This window comes from Hyperolius riggenbachi, chromosome 10 (assembly GCF_040937935.1).
Source record: "Hyperolius riggenbachi isolate aHypRig1 chromosome 10, aHypRig1.pri, whole genome shotgun sequence".
In the NCBI taxonomy this organism is placed as follows: Eukaryota; Metazoa; Chordata; class Amphibia; order Anura; family Hyperoliidae; genus Hyperolius; species Hyperolius riggenbachi.
In genome coordinates this window covers 81,856,393-81,882,386 of record NC_090655.1, presented here as the reverse complement: position 1 = coordinate 81,882,386, position 25,994 = coordinate 81,856,393, and the positions used below count along the sequence as shown (strand labels likewise).

General features: G+C 46.7%; 1 protein-coding gene across 1 annotated transcript in view; it reads left to right on the top strand.

The window, feature by feature from the left end:
• The first annotated feature begins 1,356 nt into the window (after positions 1–1,356).
• Positions 1,357–25,994, top strand: part of LOC137534031 (C-type lectin domain family 2 member B-like) — a 150,333-nt gene continuing 125,695 nt past the window's right edge. Inside the window, exon 1 of the mRNA XM_068255358.1 lies at positions 1,357–1,390. The gene's annotated coding sequence lies outside the window, so the exon portion shown is untranslated. The remainder of the gene's footprint in view (positions 1,391–25,994) is intronic.

Sequence of the window (25,994 nt, the reverse complement as noted above, 5' to 3'; positions counted from 1 at the left end):
CGGATCTTTGGCAGGAACGGATCTTTGGCAGGAACAGATCTTTTGTGTCTGTACAGCATCTGTGTGTGCAGCATCTTGCAAAGATTTCTGTCTGATGTGGAGTTCAGCTCCATAGAATAGACTGTGTAGGTATGGCTCTCATACTACATGGAAGGGGGTAAAATTGGTCTGTGATCTTTCATTTTCAAAAGACTATTGTCTGATGTGTGTATGAGCCTTTAGAGTGATACCAGCAAAACCTTTATTACCTTTAGTTTAGTCACTCCTTATCCAGGACAAATACCTGATACTGAATACACTATTATTTATTACTAAACACCTACTACTTCAATCCATATGCAGCACATGGATGTTGCATTAGATCAGTTAAAACAATCACTCATTTGCTGCAATTTCTCTGCATTGCCATGTTTGGCTATGGGTTGTTCCGAGATACATTTGTTCTGAGATTTGTTTTATTATTGACATACTGAATATACAAAATCCATAGTTTTGCATTTGAACTCAATTTATTGAGTTAATTGAGGGAACCATATGCATTGCCAAGTTGGGCTATGTATATGTGTTTTTTCAAGATACATTTATTCTGAAATAAATCATGGGCTTACCTTATATATTTAATCCATAGTTTTGCATTTGAACTCAATTTATTATATTGAAATTACTATTTTTGAATATTATATAATAACACGTTTATGATTGTACGAGTGTATTCATACTTTGGTCTCTGGCATTTTCAGTTTGATACTCCTCCCTATATTGTCTGATGAAGCGGGGTTGAACCTGCGAAATGCGTTGCATTTCTTTTTGGAGTTCCTAATAAATGTTTGACTGTCTGAATCGCAGTCCTTGTCGTGTCTGATTGAGGGAGGTAAGACCACCACTTCCTCCTTCAATTTTGCCATTTAAATTGGTTTTTAAGCTTATTTAATCTAATCTTATACTTTTAGCGCCTCTGTTCATTGTGTACAATTTTGAGTCCACCCTTGGTGGAGGGTTGCTACCCTTTTTTCCTGTCTACAGAGAGCGACTTCTTAATCCTGAGTGGGGTCAGGACAATCTCCCAGGGGCGTAGGGAGGGGGGGGTCAGAGGGGTACATCTGTCCCCCCCCCCACAGCATCTGGGGGGGCGATTTGCCAGTGTTGGTTGACTGGAGAACGGCAGCAGTTGTTTCTCAGTATTCAGCTTGCTGCTGCGCTGTTCTCCAGTCTCTCCTGCCTGTGTGTATACACACAGAGAAGAGCGCCCCTCCTCTTCTCTCCACTGTGACACTGAGCGAGGGGCGGGGCTGAGCCAAACAGACCGGGTAATTCAAGCCAAGCAGGAAGAAAGGAGATGGCTGGCTTCTAGCTAATGAGTGGAGGAGATGCTGCTGTCAGAATGGAGGAGGTAAAGAACTAGCGTGTGAAAAGTCTGCTGGCATTTAGTTTACTTTAGCTGCCTGGTCCTGAGCTACTGTGTAGAGTGAGTGACCAGCGGGGGAGGCACTAATTGAATGATTGCAAAGCAATGTTAATGGAGTATGTTTTCAATGATAATGGTCTGGGGTATGCTTTCTTACTTGTATTTAATATTGTGCAAAGGTCTGCTATATCCCTGTGTTATATTATATACAGTGCTGTAGATTACTTTCTGCCCATACAATTGTATATAGGTTTACACTGCAGCTGGCTGTCTTCTATCAGTTCTCCTATATTCATGCAGCCCTGTCTTTCTTATCAGGCAGCTCTTCTCCTCCCCCAGTCATCTACCTTTTCATTCTCACACACTCTAAAAACTATTCACGTGGGTTCAACTAAAGGTGGCCACACATCAGGTGACTTTGCGGCAAATCGACCATCCGATTAGATCATTATAACCTCATCTGATAAAAATTTGTGACGCTAAGAGCATGCTTGATTGACAATGCAACCAATTTCGGGTTTCTGGAAATTGGTTACATGTAAACTTGCTTGATCGGGTACATGGCAGTAACGGCGTACAATTTCGGGACGAACGCGACGCAACGCTCTGTCCTCCCCAATGTAAAATGTCCCCCCTGGTGCAGTATATTTTACTTGTCTGTCACTGGCTTTGGGCTCTGTCTACATACAGGTGCCCCATCTGGTTGCCAGACATTACGTGGGTGACGCCACACACGTGCCCAAGTATATGCCGGCAATCACATGGGGCGCATGTGTGTAGACAAAGCCAAAACCAGCGACGGACAAGTAAAATATACTGCTCCGGGCACTGGGAGGGCATTTTACATTAAGGGGACAGCGTGGAGGCAGTGAGATGGTGGATGCGGCGTCACAAGGCTGATTCCCGAGAGATTTATGCTGAAATCTATCAGGAATTTACCTGTGGTGTATGGGCAGGCAGCAGATTAGATCAGAGAGAGATCTGTCTCTTGGTCGATCTGCCCATACATCTTCTGATGTATGGGCACCTTACAGGATACCTGATGTGACATGATGAGATAGACATGTGTATGTACAGTGCCTAGAACACAAATAACTATGCTGCGTTCCTCTTTTTTTTTTCTTTCTCTGCCTGAAAGAGTTAAATATCAGGTATGTAAGTGGCTGACTCACTCCTGACAGGAAGTGACTACAGTGTGACCCTCAGTGATAAGAAATTCCAACTATAAAACACTTTCCTAGCAGACAATGGCTTCTGAGAGCAAGAAAGAGATAAAAAGGGGAAAATCTTAACAGTGAGGGTCACACTGTAGTCACTTCCTGTCTGAGTCAGGACTGAGTCAGCCGCTTACATATCTGATATATAACTCTTTCAGGAAGAGAAAGAAAAAAGAAACAGCATAGTTATTTGTGTTCTAGGCACTGTACATACACATGTCTATGTCAACTTGTCACATGTCACTTGGGGTATCCTTTAAAGGGGTTCTCTGGGGGGGGGGTTTGAAAAAATAAACACACTTACCTGGGGCTTCTACCGGCCCCCTGTAGCTGTAATGTCCCGTGCCGTCCTCCAACGATCAGCCGTTCCCTGCTGCCGGCCCCAGTCTAACGCGGCATCTCATCACACTGCGGCTGCGCATGTGCGCGCTTCCGCTCGCGTCATCAGAAGCTTACTGCGCAGGCACAGTACAAGAAAGCTTCGTACTGCGCCTGTGCAACAAGCTCCTGATGACGCGAGCGGGAGCGCTCATTATTCGTCTTATTAGACGAATAATTAGTCTTATTAGACTTATTCCCGGTAGGGAACGGGTGATCGTAGGAGGACGACGTGGGGCATGACAGCTACAGGGGGCCAGTAGAAGCCCCAAGTAAGTGTCAGATTTTATTTCCAAACTCCCCCCAGAGAACCCCTTTAAGTTGGTTCCTTTGTTATTGCATTCTGAGCACAGTGGTTCACCCAGCTGTTTGGAGCAACAGCACTTTTTCTCTTTCTGCAGCAGCCCATTAATGTGTCACCCTAATTCTTATAAAGAATTTATACTATGCTGATGTCCTCCATAGTAGGCTACAGAGTACATAGTCACGTCACTGACTGTCCTCAGAGGAGCTCACAATCTAATCCTACCATAGTCCTAGTCCTAATGTCCTACCATATTACTATTATGTATTTATATATCACTGACCTCTTCTGCAGCACATTACAGAGTACATAGTCATGTCACTGACTGTCCTCAGAGGAGCTCACAATCTAATCTTACCATAGTCCTAGTCCTAATGTCCTACCATATAATTATTATGTATTTATATATCACTGACCTCTTCTGCAGCACATTACAGAGTACATAGTCATGTCACTGACTGTCCTTAGAGGAACTGACAATCTAATCCTACCATAGCCAGTCTAATGTCCTACCATATTATTATTATTATTATTATTATTATTATTATTATTATGCTGCGCTTGAGTGAACCTAACTTGCCTAATCTCTATGCTCCCATCCAGTGACTGACTAAGCATTACCTCATACTGTGCTGTGTGATCTGGTTTTCTTGTATTCCTGTATTGTAATATTGCTATATGTCACCCTAAATATTGTCTGTAACCTAAATTAATGTTCAGTGCTGCGTAATATGTTGGCGCTTTATAAATACAATAAATAATAATCATAATATATATATATATATATATATATATATATATATATATAGCTCTGACATCTTCTGCAGTACTTTACAGAGTCCATAGTCATGTCACTGACCTTCCATAGTCAATTTAATCACCCTAATCTTGTGATCATTAACCCTAACCTGATACTTTACTGTATATTTTTTCCCATAATCCTATTGTCTAATTCCTAGCCTTACCTTAAACTGCCAAAAGGTCTTGTCAATACCCAATATCCTGATTAGTATCTCTAACATCCCCCTCTCCTACTTCTGATAACCCCTGGTGCTGTTCCCCAAGTATATAAATGTGCATGTACATGTATGCATTTATACATTACCTGTCCTGTGTTGCGGTGCCCATCCGTCTTCCGAATCCACCACTCTTCTATTAGCCCCATACATGCCACCGGCACATAGAATGCGGCACGTGTGTGAAGTCACACCCGAGCCACACCAGTGGCGTGTATAGTGCTAATGGAGGAGCGGCGGATTTGGAAGACGGATGGGCACGGCGATACAGGGCTGGTAATGTATAAATGCATACATGTACATGCACATTTATACACTATGGCAGATGCGGCACACTTCAGCATGAAATTGATAGTGAATCAGCCTGTGGTGTATGGGCAGCCAACAGATCTCTCTCTAATCAGATTCAATTACAGAGATTTGTCTCTTGGTTGAATCTGCCCATCATCGCTAGATGTACGGCTACCTTAACTAACCTAAAGGCTGGTACACAGAACGCTATTTCCTGTCAGATCAACAGGTCAGAACAATTATTTCCATCATTTCCAATCTACACCTGATTGATTTTAGGATCACTACTTCATACAATCTTGTTCTTCATCGGGAACAGGTCGGACATACCGGAAATTATTGATTTGACCTGTCGATCTGACGGGAAGTAGCATCATGTGTTCCAGACGTAATGTTTTTCCTTAATTGTATCCCTATCCCCATTATCCTTATCCTTAACCTATATTGTCCAAAATACCTATGTTGCATTGCCCAGGCATCTCCAGGGGGGGCGCAAAAATGGTCTTTGTCCCCGGGTGCTGAAAACCCTAGCTACGCCTCTGGCTGGCCGCGGCTGCGCAGGCTGTTTCCTGTAGCCTGGATCGGGGGGTTGGCCCTAGAGCTGCGGCCAGCTCATGCGGCCATGTTAGTGGAGGCGGAAGAGCCCGGGCAGTGCGGTCGGGAGCCGGCCCTGGGGGCTATTGAGTGGCGGGGACCCGGCGGAACGGCACGGAGGGCGCGGACGGCATCCTCCGTGCCTACACATGTATTTCACTTTTTTTTTTACACTTGGCCTCGGAAGTCCTTTAAAATAAGATGCAATTTTGTAGGCTTCAGACTCTCTTTAGAGTCCTTAATCACCCCAACTACCGGGGGAAAAAATCCACGACTTTCTAGGATGTGGATATTGCTGCCCGGGGAGGCAGAGCTTAGCGCTGTAGCTCTGCCTCCATTCGCATCAATCTCCACGGATCACCACCTCTCCCCGCCTTCACGCTGCTGTGTGTGCCCGCTCCGCTCTATCTTCTGGTGTTATGCTGTCCGCATTGAGATTATTCTCTGCTGAAATGTTGCACTCATTGTGATTATTCTCTGCTGAAATGTTGCACTCATTGTGATTATTTTCTGGTGAAATGTTGCCCACATTGCGATTATTCTCTGCTGAAATGTTGCACTCATTGTGATTATTTTCTGGTGAAATGTTGCCCACATTGCGATTATTCTCTGCTGAAATGTTGCACTCATTGTGATTATTTTCTGGTGAAATGTTGCCCACATTGCGATTATTCTCTGCTGAAATGTTGCACTCATTGCGATTATTCTCTGATGAAATGCTGCCAACGATTATTTTCTGGTGAAACATTGCTGAATTACGATTATTTGAAGGTGAAACGCTGCCCCTTACAATTATTTTATAGTGAAACGCTGCCCCATTATGATTATTTGGCACCTATGGGGGGGCCCCATCCAAATTTCGCAAGGGGATTCCGTGATTTCTAGTTACGCCCCTGACTACTACCTAAACTGGAGATACCTATAGACCTGGCTATCTATACTGGGGACACCTATAGTATGTCTGCATTGGGGACACCTAGAGACCTGGCTACTTTATACTGTACTTATACTAATTATTTATATAGCGCCAACATATTACGCAACGCTGTACAATGTATTGTCTTGTCACTAACTGTCCCACAGAGGGGCTCACAATCTAATCCCTACCATAGTCATATGTGTATGTATGTATCTTAGTCTAGGGCCAATTTTTAGGGGGAAGCCAATTAACTTATCTGTATCGTATGCTATTGGGATTTGGGAGGAAACCAGAGTGTCTGAAGGAAACCCACACAGACACAGGGAGAACATACCAACTCCTTGCAGATGTTGACCTGGCTGGGATTCGAACCGGGAACCCAGCGCTGCAAGGTGAGAGCGCTAACCACTACACCACCATGCTGCCATTACTACTGTACTATATTGTACTGCCATCTTCAGCAGTACTTCAGAGTATGTAGTCATGGCACTGACTATCCTCTGAGGAGCTTACAATCTAATCCTGCCATAGTCTAATGTCCTACCATATTATTATTTATTTATATAGCACTGGCATCTTCTGCAGCACTTTGCAGAGAACATAGTCATGTTACTGACTTTTCTCAGGGGAGCTCACAATCTAATACCTACCACTATTTTGTGCGAGAGAACACTGGCTAATTTCCTACTTGCTTTTTTAGGGTCACTTTACTCCTACCCGAGGAGAAAACATCCCCCACCGTCTTTGGGCTGCACTCTTACTAGGAAATTTTAATTGGCCACACCAACTGTATGTTATGGACACGGCCACTAGGGATGCTCATTCGGATTCCACGGAAATGCAATTTCCGAAATTCCGATCGGAAATTGCATTTCCGCATCGGAATGCGGAAATCGGTAATGCAAGTGTGTTAGGTGGATTTCCGCCGGAAATCGCGGAAATTCCGCCCGACTTTAACATCGATTTTCTCAAAAACTATAAGGTCTTTTTGAAAACTTTTTTTTTTTGCATCTTGTTCAGGAGATTCTGCTTAATAAACCCTGAAAATTTGGTGTTTCTAGGACTTATGGGAGATTTGCTATTAACTGCTAAAGTCGGCGGATTTTTACTGTAATGTAAAATGCAGAAAATCCGCATCTGCCTATTTTCTGCATTTACATTACAGTAAAAATCCGCCGACTTTAGCGGTTAATAGCAAAGCCCCCGTAAGTCCTAGAAACACCAAATTTCCAGGGTTTATTAAGCAGAATCTACTCAACAAGATGCAAAAAAAGTTTTCAAAAAGACCTTATAGTTTTTGAGAAATGTCTGAATACACTGCCAGGTGAGGGGGGAGTGGCGGTGGCTAGAGGGGGGGCTTCCCTGTCACTCACTCACTACCTAAAGGGGCTCCCTGGCACTCACTCACTGCCTAAAGGGGCTCCCTGGCACTCACTCACTGCCTAAAGGGGCTCCCTGGCACTCACTCACTACCTAAAGGGGCCTCCCTGGCACTCACTCACTGCCTAAAGGGGCTCCCTGGCACTCACTCACTGCCTAAAGGGGCTCCCTGGCACTCACTCACTGCCTAAAGGGGCTCCCTGGCACTCACTCACTGCCTAAAGGGGCTCACTCAACACCTAAAGGGGTTCCCTGGCACTCACTCACTGCTTAAAGGGACTCCCTGTCACTCACTCACTACCTAAAGGGACTCCGTCACTCACTCCCTGCCTAAAGGGACTCCCTGGCACTCACTCACTCCCTAATGGGGCTCCCTGTCACTCACTCACTACCTAAAGGGCCTCCCTTTCACTCACTCCCTGCCTAAAGGGACTCCCTGGCACTCACTCACTTCCTAATAGGGCTCCCTGGCACTCACTCACTGCCTAAAGGGCCTCCCTGTCACTCACTCACTTCCTAATGGGGCTCCCTGTCACTCACTCACTTCCTAATGGGGCTCCCTGTCACTCACTTCCTAATGGGGCTCCCTGTCACTCGCTCACTTCCTAATGGGGCTCCCTGGCACTCGCTCACTGCCTGAAGGGGCTCCCTGGCACTCACTCACTGCCTGAAGGGGCTCCCTGGCACTCACTCACTGCCTGAAGGGGCTCCCTGGCACTCACTCACTGCCTGAAGGGGCTCCCTGGCACTCACTCACTGCCTGAAGGGGCTCCCTGGCACTCACTCACTGCCTGAAGGGGCTCCCTGGCACTCACTCACTGCCTGAAGGGGTTCCCTGGCACTCACTCACTGCCTGAAGGGGCTCCCTGGCACTCACTAGCTAACCTGGGGGTCCCTGTCACTCACTAGCTAACCTGGGGGTCCCTGTCACTCACTAGCTAACCTGGGGGTCCCTGTCACTCACTAGCTAACCTGGGGGGGGGGGGGGGGGCTACCATATTAAGGGGGCATTCTGCCTATTTATGTGAAATGCTGTCTATTTATGTGCCTCATGACTGCTGAATTTGTCTTGTTGGGGGGCTCATGATTTGTTGGAGGCGTCATGATTGCTGAATTTGTCTTGTTGGGGGTCACATGATTGCTAACTGTGAGACTATGGGAAAAGCTGAATCCTTATCATATGAGACAATAGCATTAAGGCTGGTTTCACAGTGGGATGTTACAGGCGCACGTTAGAGCAGCCTGTAACGCAGCCCACCGCACAGCAATGAAAAATCAATGGGCTGTTCACAGTGCCCACGTTGCGTTACTCAGTAACGCTGCGCTATAACAGAACGTACTGCATGCAGTACTTTATAAGCGGCAGAGCCGCGTTAGACTGCTTGCACATGCGCTGTAATGTTGGGGAGGAGCGGAGAGCGGCCAAGCACATGGCTAATATTCACTGCACTCAGTGACGTGCAGTGTTTACCTCCTGGAGCGGCCGCTCTGTGCGGCGATTGGCCGGGCGGGACCACGTGATGCCACATGCGTCCAAGAGTGCGCATCACGGCATCACGGACGCCAGAGTGAGCTGCACAACGCGGCTCACTCTGACGTCCACATTAGAAAGCACCAGGCGTTGCGTTAGGGGCACGTTATGCGACCATAACGTCCCCTAAAACGCAACGTCCTGGTGTGAAACCAGCCTAAACCTACTTTTTTAGCTTTTTAAAACAGAAAATAAAACTGGGAGGTTCTAAAAAATTGAATACATTTTTCAGGAGTAGGATGGATGAAATTGTTTATCTTCAGTTTTATTTTCAACTTGGATTTTCCATAATGTTCATGTATGAGTTAAAACATTTGTACAGTATTTAGTTTAAATTGCTGTTGCCACTTTGCGATAGATAAGTGACTTTTGGGTTGCAGTTTGGGCACTCGGCCTCCAAAAGGTTCGCCACCACTGTCATAATCTAATGTCCCACCATTGCTAGGTTCATGTAAATTTGTCTCCACCTGTTACCACACCTATATTCTGGTCCATGGCCCACCTATGTTTCGGTGCAGCGCGATAAGCACGCCGCACAACGTGATCCCCATATTTTTGGCACGCTAGCTGCAGTGTGCTGAATTCTGCTGCCTACAGTATGTACAGTATACGCTGTTCTCTAGTGCCTGCACTGAGTGCTGATTTACCTCCAGTGTGTACAGTGTAAGGTGTTACTCTGTGCCTTTACTGATTGTAAACCAGCTATATTGTATACTGATCCCTGCTACTTTCAGTATGTACAGTATTAGCTGTAAAGCCTGGTACACACATACAATTTTGATTAGCTAATTTTAGCTCTGTTCATAAAATTGTCTGTTGGCCCACTTATTGCAGGGGGGTGGTAAAATTGGGGGTCAGTGATTGACCAATCAAAATTGTATGTGCGTATACATCTTTGATCTATGCCTATACTGATTGTAAATTATCTAAATAAAGGACAGGGGGCTCCATCCAATATTTCGATGGGCAGGCCCGTTATCTGTAGCTTACACCGCTGCTAAGTTCATGTACATTTGGCCCCACCCATGGCCACGCCCACTCACCTCATGGCCATGCCCATTTTTTGCCGCTCCCCACCTGGTGCCCACAGGTGCCCTCGATCTCCAAGGACCCTAGAAACGCCCCTGCCGCCGCACACCCGACCAACCAACTTCGGCCCGACATCTTCCAGCATGCGCAACCAACCGTGCGGCCAATTTCTGTCCCGAAATTGGTCGCTTTGTCGGTCAGGCATGCACTTGGCAGCACCAATTTTCATCCAATTCGATTATCATAATCGAATTGGATGGTCGATTGGTTGGTTGGTCGGCTAATGTATGGCCCCCTTAACTCTTCTGGCATTATGTGCTTTTCAAGGCCGAGCGCATCTACCCCAATAGCTTTAGCTATCTTGATGGTCTACATACCATCCATAAGCTGTTTCTATATTTTTCTCTGCAGCAGTGGATATAGTCAGACATGCTGAGACCTGTAGTTCTTTGCATAAAATCCAAAAACATTGTTATCCTCCTTTTAAGGATTTAAGATTGATAAGATTGAGCTGATAAAAAGCCTGACCTTATGATAGCAGATCCTCTGAGAATATACTTCACTTTGGTAAGGTTAGAAGAATAAATCCCACCAGAAAATGTTAAGAAAATATCAGAAAAGGGCTGGGGCTGATTAAACATCTAGGATTTCAGAGGAACAAATTATGAATTAACCTGGACATTTGTCATTTCATAGTCTTTCTCATGGGAGATGTAATATCAGCCAAGCTGGGCAGGGACATTTCTTAAGGGGCCCATACACTCAGCCGATTTTCTGGCCGACCGATCGATCCCGATCGATCGATTGATCGTTTGCAAATCGGTTGGTCAATCGACCGATCGATGGCCGATTTCGATCGATTTCGATGGATTTCCGTCGACCAGGCAGGATGGAAAATTTAGGTCGATCTGAGATTGCTTATCAGTTTGCATTGGCCTTAATGGAAATCTGATGGCAAAAAAATGCCATCAGATCGAATTTCAATAGATTTCAAACTGAAATCTATTGGAATTCTATCCTGGTAAAAAATGTTCTAAAAACGCATCAGATAGATCATCAGATGCATTTCTTATCTATCTGCTGCCAATCTGACGAGTGTATGGGCACCTTTACTTGTGCATTTAGCAGAATAGCTCCAATCCTTGCCCTATTGCTTTATGATAAACCCCTAATAACATGTGCAGTAAAGCTGCTCTCGTGTGGTATCTGGAAACACTACAGGGGGTTGTAACATCAAAAACAAAAACCTTGTCTAAAAAGCAGTTAGTGCCCCAAAAATATATGGATACCCTTAAAAAAATATTCCTATGAGTTTCCAATTTTTTTTTTCTTTTTATCTGATCTGGGTGCTTTTCCTTAAAGGACACCTGAGGTGAAAATAAACTGATGAGAAAAACAATTTGATCTATCCTCAGTCTTCTAAAAATGACTTTTATAGATATCCCAGAGTTTTATTTTATATTTAAATCTAGTTTTTAAGTTTTTACTGTTTCATTGTCTCTGCTCAATGACACCTTCATTGAAGTATGCTAGAGCTCAAATCTGCAAATTATTGAACCTTTTTATCTCTTTTCCTGCTTTCAGAAGCCATTTACTGACAGAAAAGTGTTTTATGGCTGTAATTGCTTATCAGTGAAGGTTATGCTATAGTCTGACCCAGTCCGACCCAGTCCCGACCCGGACAGAAATTGTCACTTACTTACCTGATATTTAACTTTTTCAGGCAGAGGAAGAAAAAAAGGAACACAGCATAGTTATTTGTGTGCTAGGCACTGTACATACCCATGTCTATCTCATCATGTCACATGTCACCTCGGCTGTCCTTTGGCAGCAGGAACTGTGCTGCAACAGCGGGATTGTGGGAACACTTTTTTTTTAGCTGCAGTAACAAGCTTATCTCTGCATGCAAATAACAGGAAGCTTCCTATTTGGGACAAGATAAGGACACTATGACCAGAAGGTAATTGGAACCCCCTTCATTTGAAGAGTTTACACAGTGTTATAAGCGTGTTGTCTAGGTGATGTTTGTTGTAGGAGGGACAGTAAGCTGGGGGAGTAGGGAGGGAAAATTAACTCTGATCTTGGTTGAAAATAATAAAGGCAGATGTGTTATCACTTTTGGCATCACAAAGAAACAGTAAAGATGGACACCAGCAGAAATATGATTTTCATTTTTCTTAGCACATTTCTCCTAAATCTGACAATAAATGCTAAAAACAGGATAGGAGAGATAAATAGGCAATTTTAATGCTGGATACACACTATGAGATTTTATGGTCGATTTACTGTCAGATCGATTATTTTCAACATGTCCGATTTGCCTTCTGGTCGATTTCCAAGATTGCTGAATTTTTCTTGTTGGGGGCCTCAAGATTGCTGAATTTTTCTTGTTGGGGGCCTCATGATTGCTGAATTTGTCTTGTTGTGGGTCACCTGATTGCTGAATTTGTCTTGCTGGGGGGGCCTCATGATTGCTGAATTTGTCTTGTTGGGGGTCACATGATTGCTAACTGCGAGACTATGGAAAAATCTAAATCATCATCATATGAGACAATAGCATTAAACCTACTTTTCAGCTTTTTAAAACAGAAAATGAAACTGGGAGGTTCTAAAAAAAATGAATATATTTTTCAGGAGTAGGATGGATGACATTGTTTATCTTCACAGTTTATTTTCAACTTGGATTTTCCATAATGTTCATGTATGAGTTAAAATGTTTGTATTTAGTTTAAATTGCTGTTGGCACTTTGATAGATAAGTGACTTTTGGGTTGCAGTTTGTGCACTCGACCTCCAAAAGGTTTGCCACCACTGTCCTAATCTAATGTCCCACCATTACTAAGTTCATGTAAACTTGTCTCCACCCGCGACCACACCCACATTGTGGTCCATGACCACACCCATTTTTCAGGGGAGCGCTAGGCGCGCCACATGACGTAGCCCCATTTTTGTACCCCCAATTTTTGGTACTTCTCCCCCCCTCTTTTTAAGGCCCCCCCCCCTGGAAAATTTTCTACGTCGCCCATGGATGGACATGTAGGACTACAGGGGCTGGAAGAACCCCAAGTAAGTTGAACTTCTTTAGGTCACTTAAGATTGCCTTTAACCACTCGACCACTATAGGTGGTGTTCCCCTTATGGACCAGAGCAATTTTCACATTTCAGCACTCCTTTTACTTTCAGCCCTAGACCCTGAACAAGCATACAGCAGATCAGGTGTTAGCCACATGCCTGTTTCAGGTGTGTGATGCAGGTTTGCAGAAGCCGCCCTGCTTTTCTACACACACAGCCTGAATTCTGGAGCTCCGTGCATCTTCCCTACTTCCTGGTGTGGGACGGGACAGTGCTATCTCCTAATGTTTGGTGGTAGCTGGTCTTGGGCACTGGAAAATACAAATCCGGCCCTGGATGTACTTGAATTTCCTAAAATGTAAGTGGAGTAGCTGTTTCTTGACTTTCAATAATTATATGTTTTATTAATCCCATTAACTAATAATTTTAGATTTTCATAGTCTTGGAAGCTGTACAACATGATCTAAATCTTCTTAGAACTGTTTTGTTTAGTTATACAATGATGCAGTTCTTCAGTAAGGATCACGTGGACCTGTAAAGGTTAAGAGGACTCACCAGACCACAGTTGATTATATATAAATTACTAGACTTATCACAGTAGCGGTTTATCCCCAACAGTCTGTCTCTCTTGATGACATGAGGGCTGGTATTGTAGCTTTCCTTTTCGGCCTGGCATTGATACACTCTTCATCGGCTGGTAAGTCAACTTTTTTCATGCTGAAATCGATTCACAATCTGTTTGCAGTAAAGGCAGCCATACGATCCCTCTCTGATCAAATTCGATCAGAGAGGGATCTATCTGTTGGTCGAATCTGATGGCAAATCGACCAGTGTATGGCTACCTTTAAAGAGAGACTAAAGTGAATTAATTTTGCCCTTTTTACCTTATAATTCGCTTCAGTACACTCAGCACAAGTAAACCGCCACATCCCCGCCGCTAAACGAGCTCTTTAGACCCCACAAATTCCCGGGGGGCAATCTGGCCGGCGCTTCCTGAAAGAGGCAGTGCTTTCAGCTTCAGCTCTGCCTCTTCTGATGTCAATCGCGGCAGAGCGCCGCCTCTCCCCGCCCGTCTCACTTTTTCTTCATAGAGAGGGGCAGGGAGAGGCAGAGATCAGCTCGTCTATTGATGTCAGGAGAGGCAGAGCTGCGGCTGAAAGCTCTGCCTCTCAGCGCAGCAAAATCCACGACCAAGTTGGTCGTGGATGTTTGCCCGGTGATTTGGGGGTTTAAACCCCTCGTTTTGCGGCGGAGATGCGGCGGTTTACTTGTGCTGAGACTACTAAAGCGAATAATAAGGTAAAAAAGGTGAAATTTATTTGCTTCAGTGTCTCTTTAAGGACATCAGAAAAGTGTATGTCTTTAAATATCAGGTTGAAATGAATAGCACCTTAATAAATCCTTTCAATCCGCTTTAAGATACAAACCAAATTGCATATCATAAGCTCAACACAAATGAATCCAGCCCCTTAAATGATCATCACAGGTCAAAGGATTGCAACAATATGGATCCAGGAGTCATCCTTTGACCTGTGTATCCACTTCAAGGACCGGCACCACACAAAAGTATTTATAGCTCAGTGCTCTTTTATTATATCATCAAAGATAATGACAGGCAATGGGACAGCCCGCTGTTTCGGCCAAATGGCCTTTATCAAGTTGGAGCAACAGCGGGCTGTTGTTGCCTGTCATTATCTTTGATGATATAATAAATGAGCACTGAGCTATAAATACTTTTGTGTGGTGCCGGTCCTTGAAGTGGATACACAGTTCAAAGGATGAAACCAGAAATTCCAGTCAATCGAAATCTACAGTAGATAAAATGAGTCCTAATTCGTGAGTAAATTAATTATATCTGAGATCTTACCCTGTGCCTAAAAATTTGTGGCAACCATGGAAATATTAGAGAAGTGTCTATGTGTACACTTACAAACCAATAAGCCTCAACAAAGTACTTACAATTTTGTCAGATTTACACTCTCGCAAAAAAATTGTAAAATGTACACTTTAAAGAGACACTGAAGCGAAAAAAAAATTATGATATTATGATTTGTATGTGTAGTACAGCTAAGAAATAAAACATTAAGATCAGATACATCAGTCTAATTGTTTCCAGTACAGGAAGAGTTGAGAAACTCCAGTTATCTCTATGCAAACAAGCCATTAAGCTCTCCAATTAAGTTAGGGCCCTTTTTCCACCTGCAGTTGCTAGCGTTCATGCTGAACGCTAGCGATTGCTGAATCGCAATTACCGGCGATTCCCCGACGTTCGCCGCCGCGATTTTGCTATCCTATGCACTGCATAGCAAAATCGCGGCAAATATCGCTCCGCCGCGCGTACGCGTTCCTGACAAAAACGAATCGCGGTAGTGGAAATGACCTACCGCGATTCCTATGTTAAAAAGCAAACCGTAGCGATTGTAAAATCACTAGCTGTTTGCGTTTTTGCGATTCAGCCAGCGCAAACGCGCTGGTGAAAAAGGGCCCTCAGTGGTGGAGAGGGCTGTTATCTGACTTTTATTATCTCAACTGTTCCTGGACTATTTACTTTTCCTCTGCCAGAGGAGATGTCATTACTTCACAGACTGCTCTGAAAGAATCATTTTGAATGCTGAGTGTTGTGTAATCTGCACATATTATAGAATAATGCAATGTTAGAAAAAACACTATATACCTGAAAATAAAAGTATGAGAATATTTTCTTTGCTGCTAATCTTCTAGTAATTATTCATAGTACACAACCAATTCATTATATCATATTTTTTTTTTTCGCTTCAGTGTCTCTTTAAGTATTATCTTTACAATTGTTCCTCAAAAGGAGATATACAAATATGTCAACCAGCTTCCCTACTTATTTGCAAACTATTTTGGCATTAGAACTGGGCAATTGCCGCTCTGTAAGAGCTCTTGTAAATAGAGATGTTGCGAACCTCTGATTTTCGGTTCGCGAACCGGGTTCGCGAACTTCTGCGGAAGGTTCGGTTCGCGAAAAAGTTTGCGAACCGCAATAGACTTCAATGGGGAGGCGAACTTTGAAAAATAGAAAAAATTATGCTGGCCACAAAAGTGATGAAAAAGATGTTTCAAGGGGTCTAACACCTGGAGGGGGGCATGGCGGAGTGGGATACATGCCAAAAGTCCCGGGGAAAAATCTGGATGTGACGCAAAGCAGCGTTTTAAAGAGAACCCGAGGTGGGAATTACTAATACTATTGGGGCACAGAGGCTGGTTGTGCACACTAAGACCAGCCTCTGTTGCCCCATCGTATGCCTCCATGTCCCCCCTGCTCGCCGCTATAGACCCCGCAGTGTTGGCGACACGCATCGCGTCGCCAGCACAATGTTTACCTTAGCTCTGTCTATCAGCGCCGCTCCCCCGCCTCCTCCGCATCGCCGCTACTCGCCCGCGTCACTTCCCTCCTATCAGCGGGAGGGAAGGGACACGGGCGGGTGCATGGAGGCATACGATGGGGCAACAGAGGCTGGTCTTAGTGTGCACAACCAGCCTCTGTGCCCCAATAGTATTAGTAATTCCCACCTCGGGTTCTCTTTAAGGGCAGAAATCACATTGAATGCTAAATTTCAGGCCTAACGTGCTTTCAAACATCTTGCATGTGTATACATCAATCAGGGAGTGTAATTAGAGTACTGCTTCACACTGACACACCAAACTCACTGTGTAACGCACCGCAAACAGCTGTTTGTGTAGTGACGGCCATGCTGGACTACTGCGCAACATGGCGAGATTGCTCTTCCTCACTCAGTGATATCAGGTAATGTGTGACTTCCTTCTCAACTTTCCATGGCATTGTTAAAAAGCTTACGTTTTGTTTTTAAATTACATTTTCTACTTGCTGTGTACTTCTTCAGTACCGCTACAATGAGAATCCTGTGGAGGCGGGCAAGTCTGCCATTGTGACCCCGGGTAATGTCCGGGGAATGAGGGGTTTGAATCCGGTGTGGAGCCTGAGCAATGGCTACCACTACACATCCAAGGAGGGCAGCGGGCAGGCATGCCCGCCCGCCCCGGGGTAGTGACCAAAAATAACAATACAGGAGGAGGGCTTTTGAGGCCCTGCTGTGTATTTGAAATGAATGTACTTTAAATCCTTTAACGAGAACCAGTTATGGCGGGCAAAGATGACACCACATTCCTTTCACGAGAATCATATGGAGGCGGGCAAGTCTGCCATTTGTGACCCCGGGTAATGGCTGGGGAATGAGGGATGGAATCCGGTGTGGAGCCTGAGAAAGGGCTACCACTACACATCCAAGGAGGGCAGCAGGCAGGCATGCACGCCCGCCCCGAAGTAGTGACCAAAAATAACAATACAGGAGGCGGACTTTCGAGGCCCTGCTGTGTATTTGAAATGAATTAACTTTAAATCCTTTAACGGGAATCCGTTATGGAGGGCATGTCTGCCATTGTCACCGCGGGGAATGAAGGTTGGATTCCGGCCCGAAGTGGGAGCCTGCTGAGACCCATGCTGTAGCTGCCCTGACCGTGCTTTGCAGACCAGGCATCTGTGGTCAGATGGACCCTTGAGCCAGCGGAAGACAAACCAAGTCGAAAGCATTTGCCAAGAATGTTTTACGGAGGGCAAGTTTTTTTTTGCCCTTTTTTTTTAATTTTTTTGAAAATGATAGATGGTTGTATTTTTAAATTGTTTGAAAGTGTATCCATTCTTCCTCCCCCCAGCCACGAACAATACCATGGGAATGTGGAGCAGCAGAAGCCCCCTGTGACGGCTGCCGCGGTTGTTCTCCGCGGCTTGTCTTTTGAGGGGTGCTGCTTTTCCTCCGGTGTTCTTGCCATAGCTGTTTGTGCCTTCTCTCCAGGTGCCTTCGTAAGGCACTTGTCCCTACGTGAGAGTTGGCCTTTCCACGGCTCAATTTTTGCTGGCAGAGACAACAGATGGCTTTGCTCCGATCTGAGACACACACATTAAAAAATTTCCAAACCGCTGAGCCCCCCTGGGCTGATGGCGCTACGGTGGCATCAGCAGCTGACGTTGAAGGGCATGTTGGCTGTCTGGCCATAGTTGGCGATACATGGTGCCGGACACTGCCCCCAGATGTTTCTGAGGACGAGCTCCCTCTGCTTCTATCATGGAGTCGTCTCCTCCTAGTCCTCTCTGAATCCTCCTCTGAACTGTCCCCCTGGTCATCTCCTCTACCGGGAACATATGTTGTATCCGTATAATCGTCATCATAATCCTCCTGGCCAGCTGCGTTTCCTCAGAAACCTCCTCAACTGCACCAACTTCAGGTGGTCCATCATCCACACACGTTACGTCCATACTATCGCCACCTAACTCAGACGTAGGAGGTGGTGTACCTGTGCCTTCTTCTTGTTGTTGCAGTAGTGGCTGTGAATCGGTGATTTCACCACCACCACCACCAAATAACTCCTGCGAAGTGTCAAATGCAGCGGATGTGGTGCTTGTTGTAGCGCTGGTGGCTGCGGGAGATGAGGTGTTCTGTGTTAAATACTCAATCACCTCCTCACGATTTTGGGAAGTGATGGCACGTGCCTTCTGAGCACTGTATTTTGGGGCAGGTCCGCACGAAATCACAGCAACACCACCTCGCACAGACCTGCCGGTGCCTGGTGGCCTTCCTGTGGGTCTACCTCTACCTCTTCCTCTACCTGGTTTGTCCATTTTGTCCATCTCGGGGGGATGCTAGGTATATGCAGTGAGCTGGGTTTACTCAACACAACTGGTAGTTATGTGCACTGATGAGGTGGGTTAAGTAAACGCAACAGGTAGTAGGTATATGCAGTGAGCTGGGTTCACTTAACACAACATGTAGTAGGTATATGCAGTGAGCTGGGTTCACTCAACACAACAGGTAGTAGGTATATGCAGTGAGCTGGGTTCACTCAACACAACAGGTAGTGGGTATATGCAGTGAGCTGGGTTCACTCAACACTACAGGTAGTTATGTGCAGTGATGAGGTGGGTTAAGTAAACACAACAGGTAGTAGGTATATGCAGTGAGCTGGGTTCACTCAACACTACAGGTAGTTGTGTTTACTTAACCCACCTCATCACTGCACATAACTACCTGTAGTGTTGAGTGAACCCAGCTCACTGCATATACCTACTACCTGTTGTGTTTACTTAACCCACCTCATCACTGCACATAACAGGTAGTAGGTATATGCAGTGAGCTGGGTTCACTCAACACAAAGCTAGGTATATGCAGTGATGAGGTGGGTTAAGTAAACACAACAGGTACTGGGTATATGCAGTACTGGGTAGTAAAATGTGCAGCTCCCTGTCACACACACAGGCAGTCAGTCACTGAATGTGCTGGGCTGCTGGCAGTGGCACACACACGCTATCAATTAGCAAGGCTGTGCATGCAACAAAAGTGTCAGTTTGACACACAGTAAAAAAAAAAGTACAGGATGAGCTCTGACAAGAGCTAGGGTGCTATAAAAGCAATAACAATCAGCCAGGAGCAAACTAAGCAGCCAAGAACCTAACTAATCTGTCCCTAGAAGAACAAGTCTGCAGCAGCTGTCCCTTTCCTCTCACTAGCAGGCACACGAGTGAGCGTAATGGCCGCCGGACCCTGCCTTATATAAGGGGGGGGGGGGGGGGGGGGCTCCAGGGCTTACTGTAGCCTGAATGGCTACAATGTGCCTGTTGACTGTGATGCAGAGGGTCAAAGTTGACCCTCATAGTGCATTATGGGGCGAATCGAACTTCCGGAAAAGTTCGCCTGGCGCAGGTGAACGCGAACCCCCAATGTTCGCCTGGAACCGTTTGCCGGCGAACCGTTCGCTACATCTCTACTTGTAAATACAAAAACCATGTGAGCATTCCCCATGAGGATATGGACTAGTCCAAAACCTGACAGATCTGTCAGGTTTTCACTACTTACTGTAAGTGTCGCCGTAGGAAAATAGTAATTTTAGTGCATTTTACTCTGGTAGAAATGTATATTTATATGAAGGTGTTTTGCAATGTTTTGCAATAGTTATCCTTTTAACTAAGGGATATGGAAAAAATAACCAGAAGATACTTACGTACTTACGTATTATCCTGTCTGCAGAGTTTGGCAGCTTCTTGTTTATGTTCTGTTTGCTCCCCTAGCCAGATCTAACCATTTTTGGAAAGCTGAAAGTCCTGGCTTTCCTTTGCACCAGGTCCCGAGTCAGTGTAATGCAAAGAAAAGCCAGGGAATTACCACAAGATCGTACGCAGCGCAGCTCCCCAGCACGCTGTGTGCAATAATAGCAAATAGGAGTAGAGGTGGGCCGAACGGTTCGCCGGCGAACCTCGGGTGGTTCGTCTTTGCCGGCGAACTTTCCCGGAAGTTCGATTCGCCCCATAATGCTCTATGAGGGTCAACTTTGACCCTCTGCATCACAGTCAGCAGGCGCATTGTAGCCAATCCGGCTGCACTAAGCCCTGGAGCCCCACCCCCCTTATATAAGGCAGGCTTCGGCGGCCATTAGCCTCACTCGTGTGCCTGCTAGAGACAGACTAGGGACGGCTGCTGCAGACTTGTTCTCCTAGGGACAGATTAGTCAGGCTCTTGCCTTCTTAGCTTGCTCCTAGCTGAATCTTATTGCTATAATAGCGCCCCAGAACAGCTTTTCAGAGCTCATCCTACTCGTGTGATCAATTTTTTTTTCTGTGTTTGAAACTGACCCTTGTGGTGTTTAGACAGCATTGCTAATTCATACTGTGTGTCCCACTGCCAGCAGCAGCAGCAGCACATTCAGTGACTACTACCTGTGTGTGTGAGACACTTGTGTTGCTTAGACAGCATTGCTAATTCATAATGTGTGTGTCCCACTGCCAGCAGCCCACCAGCATTCAGCAGCACATTCAGTGACTACCTGTGTGTGTGTGACAGGGAGCTGCACATTGTACTACCCACCCAGTACTGCATTTACCTACTACTAGTACCTGTTGTGTTTAGCTAACCCACCTCATCACTGCATACACCTACGTTTGTGTTGAGTGAACCCACCTCGCTGCACATAACTACCTTTTGTGTTGAGTGAACTTGCCTCACTGCATATAACTACCTTTTAAGTTGAGTGAACTCGCCTCACTGCATATCTACCTTTTCTGTTGAGTGAACTCACCTCACTGCATATCTACCTTTTCTGTTGAGTGAACTCCCCTCACTGTATATAACTACCTTTGTGTTGAGTGAACCCAGCTGACTGCATCTAACTACCTGCTGTGTTCATTGAACTCACCTCAATGCATATATAACTACCTTTGGGTTGAGTGAACTCACCTCACTGCATATAGCTACCTTTTGTGTTGAGTGAACTCACCTCACTGCATATACCTAGCTTCCCCCCAAGATGGACAAAAAGGACAAACCAGGTAGAGGAAGAGGTAGAGGCAGACCCAGAGGAAGGCCACCTGGCACTGGCAGGTCTGTGTGAGGTGGTGTTGCTGGCCCAAAGTACAGTGCTCAGAAGAAGGCACGTGCCATCACTTCCCAAAATTGTGAGGACGTGCTTGAGTATTTAACACAGAACACCTCATCTCCCCCAGCCACCAGCGCTACAACAAGCACCACATCCGCAGCATTTGACACTTCGCAGGAGTTATTTGGTGGTGGTAAAATCACTGATTCACAGCCACTACTGCAACAACAAGAAGAAGGCGCAGGTACACCACCTCATACGCCTGAGTTAGGTGGCGATAGTATCGACGTAACGTGTGAGGAGGGGCATGATGACCCACCTGAAGTTGGTGCAGTTGTGGAGTTGTCTGAGGAAAGCGAAGCTGGGCAGGAGGATTATGATGACGATTATACGGATGCCACGTATGTTCCCAATAGAGGAGATGACCAGGGGGACAGTTCAGACGGGGAGCCAGAGAGGAGTAGGAGGAGACCACTCCATGATAGAAGCAGAGGGAGCTCGTCCTCAGAAACATCTGGGGGCAGTGTCCGGCGCCATGTATCGCCAGCTAGGGCCAGCCAGAAAAACATGCCCTTCAAGGTCAGCTGTTGATGCCACCGTAGTGCCATCACCCCAGGGGGGCTCAGCGGTTTGGAAATATTTTAACGTGTGTGCCTCAGATAGGAGCAAAGCCATCTGTTCTCTCTGCCTCCAAAAAATTGAGCCGTGGAAAGGCCAACACTCACGTAGGGACAAGTGCCTTACGAAGGCACCTGGAGAAAATGCACAAACAGCTATGGGAAGAACACCTGAGGAAAAGCAGCCCCCTCAAAAGACAAGCCACCCTCCTTCTCCTCTTCCTCCTTCAGGTGCATCCTCTTCATCCGCTTTCTCCCTTGAACCTTCACAGCCACCCTCCTTCACACCGCCTCTGCCCTTGAGCGGTTCCTGCTCCTCTGCCCACAGCAGTAGCCAGGTGTCCGTGAAGGAAGTCTTTGAGCGGAAGAAGCCAATTTCGGCCAGTCCCCCTCTTGCCCGGCGTCTGACAGCTGGTGTGGTGGAACTATTAGCTCGCCAACTATTACCATACAAGCTGGTGGAGTCAGAGGCTTTCCGTAAATTTATGGCCATTGGGACACCGCAGTGGAAGATACCAGGCCGCACTTATTTTTCACGAAAGGCCATACCCAAACTGTACCGTGCAGTTCAGAGGCAAGTGGTGTCATCTATTGCGAAGAGCTTTGGGTCCACCTGACCACGGATGCCTGGTCTGCCAAGCACGGGCAGGGCCGCTACATTACGTACACAGCCCATTGGGTCAACCTGGTGACCGGTGGCAGCAAGCAGGGAGTACGTGGCTGCGCAGCGGACCGACTTGTCACACCTCCACGGCTTGCAGGCAAGCCTCCTGACACCTCCTCTCCTTCTCCTCCAGCTACATCCTCTTCACTGTCAACCTCCTCCTTGGCTGAGTGGCAGTTGAACTCTAGCGGTGCTGCCATCTCCTATTCCTCTCCAGCCAAACAGCCCCATCTCCCCAGAGCCTACGCTGCATGCCAGGTACGACGGTGTCACGCAATTTTAGACATGTCTTGCCTCAAAGCGCAGAATCACACTGGAGCAGCTCTCCTGGCTGCTCTTAACAAACAGGTGGAGCAATGGCTGACCCCGCACCAGCTGGAGATCGGCAACGTGGTGTGTGACAACGGCAGCAATGCATGGCACATGTGCTGAATCTGGTCGTGCAAAGATTTGTCTCAAAGTACCCAGGCTTAGAGGACGTCCTGAAGCAGACCAGGAAGTCGTGTGGGCATTTCAGGCGGTCTTATACGGCCATGGCACGCTTTTGCGGACATTCAGCGGAAAAACAACTTGCCGGTGAGACGCTAGATATCGCTGGAATTCCACCCTGCTCATGTTCCCTCGCCTGCTAGACAGGGGAGGACTGGGACCTCTTGGCCTGGGGGGAAAACACAACCCAGAGGCCCTTGGGAGGGGGGGGGGGGGGGGGGAGTGTTACAACAGTGAGGCGAACAACAAAGATGGGATTGACCGTGGCATGATGTGGGCGGAGCTAACTGCATGGCACTATCATGCCAGTATGGACCAAAAATCTCTGAGGAATGTCTTAAAGAATTAAGGCAGTTCCGATGGCAAAAAAAATAAATCATATTCAGTACTAGCAAAACATACCTAATAAAGTGGCAAAATACAGGTAGTCTCTGGTTAATGAAGGAGATAGAGAATGTGGGTTCGTTCTTAATCTGAATCCGTTCTTAAGTCAGAACACTCATTTCTGTGCCTCTTCTGTCCTCCTCTATGTCACCTGTTCCCCCTGTGCCTTTTTTGTCCCCCTCTGTGTTACCCGTGTGTCTCTTGTCTCCCTCTGTGTCACCTCCTGTCCCGTTCCTTATTTCCCCAGTGTCCCCTCTGTTCCCCTGTGCCTTTTTGTCCCGTGTCACCTCTGTTCATCGTCTCTTTTGTCCCCTATGTTACATCTGTTCCACGTGTCACCTCTGTTCCTCCTCTGTTACCTCATGTCCCCCTGTGCCTTTTTTCCCCCCCAATCTCTTTTGTTCCCTCATGTTACATCTGTTCTTCCCTCTCTTCTCACTGTGCCTCTTTTGTCCTCCTGTGTCACCTGTTCCGCCTCTGAGATGTGGTGTATTTATGCTTACCTGGGGTTTCCTCCAGCCTCATGAGGTGTGTAGGCTCCCTCGCCGCCCTCTCCGTTGTGTTGTAGTCCCCCATGGTAATCTGGCTGGCCGCACTCTTCTGCGCAGGTACGGCTCGACTGCATGTGCTCCCCCATCATGCTCCCACAGCTGGGAGCGTTCTGTGCCTGTGCACTGTTGCAGACGCAGAGCACTCGTGCGTGGCAGGGCATTGTAGAAGCACATGACTGGCTGCTACTGGCCAGATTACTGGGAGGGGTTGTGTAATATTACAACAAAGTGGCCAGAGAGAACAGCAAGGGAGCACCTCATGGGGCTGGAGGAAGCCACAGGTAAGTATAAATACACCAGTACACAACTCAGGTAGACTTTACAGTTTCCTTTAAAGGACTTCCGATGCATCTACCAGTTGTACTAATATCTTGTACTTAATAAAGCCTTAATAAAGGACTTACGATGCAAAGTAAAAAAAAATCAATTTTTTACTCACGTGGGGCTTCTTCCATCCCCGAACAGTCGTCTCAGTCCCTCACCGCAGCCCCGGTCCTCCTTGGTATCCCCTCTGGCTATCCGCAATGATGGCGACCCGCTGGTGGGGTCGGCTCTTCCGTGCCTGCGCGTCTATGTCATCTCACGCATACTGCACTTGCGCACAACTATTGCACAGGCACCATATGCGCCAGATGATGTGGACACGCAGGCGCAGAAGAGCTGACCCCAGCAGCGGGTCACCATCATTGCGGACAGCCAGCGGGGACACGAAAAAGGACCATGGCTGCGGCGAGGGACTGACACAGTTGCTCGGGGATGGAAGAAGCCCCAGGTGAGTAAAAAAAAAATAGATTTTCTACTTCACATCAGAAGTTCTTTAAGTAAAGTGGTAAGTGCTATTGAGGTAGTACAATATATCAGTATGCAGCCAAAGTAGTATATATAAATATGCATGACTTAAATAGAAAGTGCTGTGAAAAGCTATATCAGCTAATAACAGCAGGCAGCAGTGAAAGGGTTAAATGAATGCATCAGACAGAGGGATGCCTGGCTGGAGTGTTCAGAACTTGCCTGCTCAAAGCATAACAAAGGAAAAGCAGAGGAAGTGTCCGCTTAAGTGACTCTGCTCTGTAGACTCTGCCGCTGTCAGCGTCCTTGTCCGTCCCAGCTACAAGAGGCAGGAGGCTGGGATTGAGGGAGACACTCGGCAGGGAGAGACATCAGGCAGCACTGGAATACTCGGCCTGTCTCTGCCCTTTCATATGACGCGCTGGAGGCGACGCTGCTCTCTTCTCCTCACTGGCTGGCTGTGTCTGCAGGCAAGGGGTGGGATCTCTGTTGCCTAGCAGCCAGTCTTAGCAGCCGGAATAGTAGCAGTTCGGGAGAAGGGCCACCCGCTTCTGCAAATGTAAGATTCAGCCCTGGGCGGCCCTGATGCAAGGGACAGGAGGCGGCCCGGGGGGCAATCACCCCCCTCCCCCCGGGCCAGTCCGCCACTGCTGCTAGACCAGGAGAAAGCCGTCACCCAGTACCTGTACAACTACAGTAGGACACAATCTGGGAAGATGGGGATGTTGTGGCCCAACAGCTGGACACTGATGCGAAATGCATGCAGGACCATGCGGCCGTTTGAGGAGGTGACCAACCTGGTGAGTCGCGCTGAAGGCACCATCAGCGACTTGATCCCCCTACGCTTACTTCCTGGAGCGTGCTGTGCGTAGAGTGGTGGATGAAGCGGTGGAGGAGCGGGAACAGGAACCGCTACGGCAGGAGGATTCGTGGGAGCGATTTACATCCGAACCACATGT